The following is a 1,480-nucleotide window of genomic DNA, read 5'->3' as shown; positions in this document are numbered from 1 at the left end:
TTGATTCTTTACTTCAGATGCTATGAGTTCAGAGAATTCTTTTTTATTTCAAAAAAGAATTCCGCTCTGAGTTCCTCTATAACTTTCTACTGTTGCTTATTTACTGTCTACACTATTAATTCACACATTTGAGCTGAGGTAGTAGAGAAGAATTCAGCTCTGAGTTCCTCTGTAACTTTCTGCTGTTGCTTATTTACTATCGACACTATTAATTCATGCATTTCAGCTGAGCTAGTGTCCTCTGCACTTATTCTGGGTGGGCATTGGGTTTCCTCCATATGTTTCTACATTTAATTCTTTACTGCAGATGCTATTAATTAGGGATTTCTTTTTTCATTTCCAATCTGAGTTCCTCTATACCTTTCTGCAGTTGTTTCTTTATTTCAGAAGCTGTTGATTCATTGATGTCAGCTGTGTGATTCCCAATTTGTTCTGTGTTAGTGTCCTCTACACTTGTTATGGGTGGGCTTGGGTTCTGAGATTGCATTTTGCTCCTTCTCGTTGTCATTTTGTATAGCACTGTCTTCTGACCTTTGTTGTAGAGCTTTGGTGCGGTTATAACTTTAGCACCTACTGAAATTCAGATGCAGATCTACAGAGTTTGGATTTATCCTGCTTTGCTTGGCTTGGGTCTGGCTGCTGTGCTCAGCTCCTTCCTGCTGCTGCCCTTGGGAGTGAACCTGTTGTGCCCCTCTGGCAAGATGTTTTACTCCTGGACTAGCTGGGTGACTTTGTCCCTACTCTCTCTGCAGGGACTGCAGTGGCAGAGTTTCCCCCCAGGCCTGTATACCAGGCCTGAGCTGAGTCTGAAGGGGAACAGGGGGAGTAGCCGGGAGAGGAAGCTCTCCCACACACTCACGGGGCCTGGACTAGGACTAGATCTGAGTGTCCCCAGAATGTGGCAGAAATTCTCACTGGGTGGGCGGGGTGGGGGGGGTGCTGCGGAGTTTGGAAGGGGTCCCAAGGGGGTGGAAGAGGGTCTCACCCACACTGCGCCTGGGCTCGGACTGGCAGGTCCCACCGGCACTAGTACTGTCATTCTGAGATTACTTCCTTCCCACTTTGAGGGTGGGAAATACTTTAGATAACTTACTTTTAATATTGCTAATAGAGGGCTGTGATCATTGTGGGCACCAAAAGTTCTGTTTCGAGGGTATTGCTGTTCCAATTCAGAAGCCATTGGTGAGATTGACACACATGAAGATTCATGAGATTACAAAAGGTGAGGCTTTGATGGTCTAGGCTCACGGTGGCGAACCCACAGCACACGTCCCACAGCAGGCTGTTCATGTTATTGAAAGCTCTCAGAGGCTCACCACTGTGGTCTGGACTAGGAGTGGACTGGCCTAGAGCAAAAAGAAGCTGGGTGGAAGCAGAAATGCTTTGACAGGAGGCAGGGCTTGCATAAGAGCTTGAAAGAAGAAAGTCAAGCATGATTCCAAAAACTGGGGCCAAGCTTAGAAATTTATTTTTATTTTTA

At 46.0% G+C, this 1,480-nt stretch overlaps 1 protein-coding gene across 2 annotated transcripts in view; it reads left to right on the top strand.

Moving 5' to 3' along the window:
- The window catches only part of Tbccd1 (TBCC domain containing 1), a 39,710-nt gene that overhangs the window by 24,159 nt on the left and 14,071 nt on the right, over positions 1-1,480 (top strand). The window lies entirely within an intron of this gene.

This window comes from Octodon degus, unplaced genomic scaffold (assembly GCF_000260255.1).
Source record: "Octodon degus isolate 3935 unplaced genomic scaffold, OctDeg1.0 scaffold00128, whole genome shotgun sequence".
NCBI classification, from domain to species: Eukaryota; Metazoa; Chordata; class Mammalia; order Rodentia; family Octodontidae; genus Octodon; species Octodon degus.
This window is presented reverse-complemented; position numbering and strand designations above follow the sequence as displayed.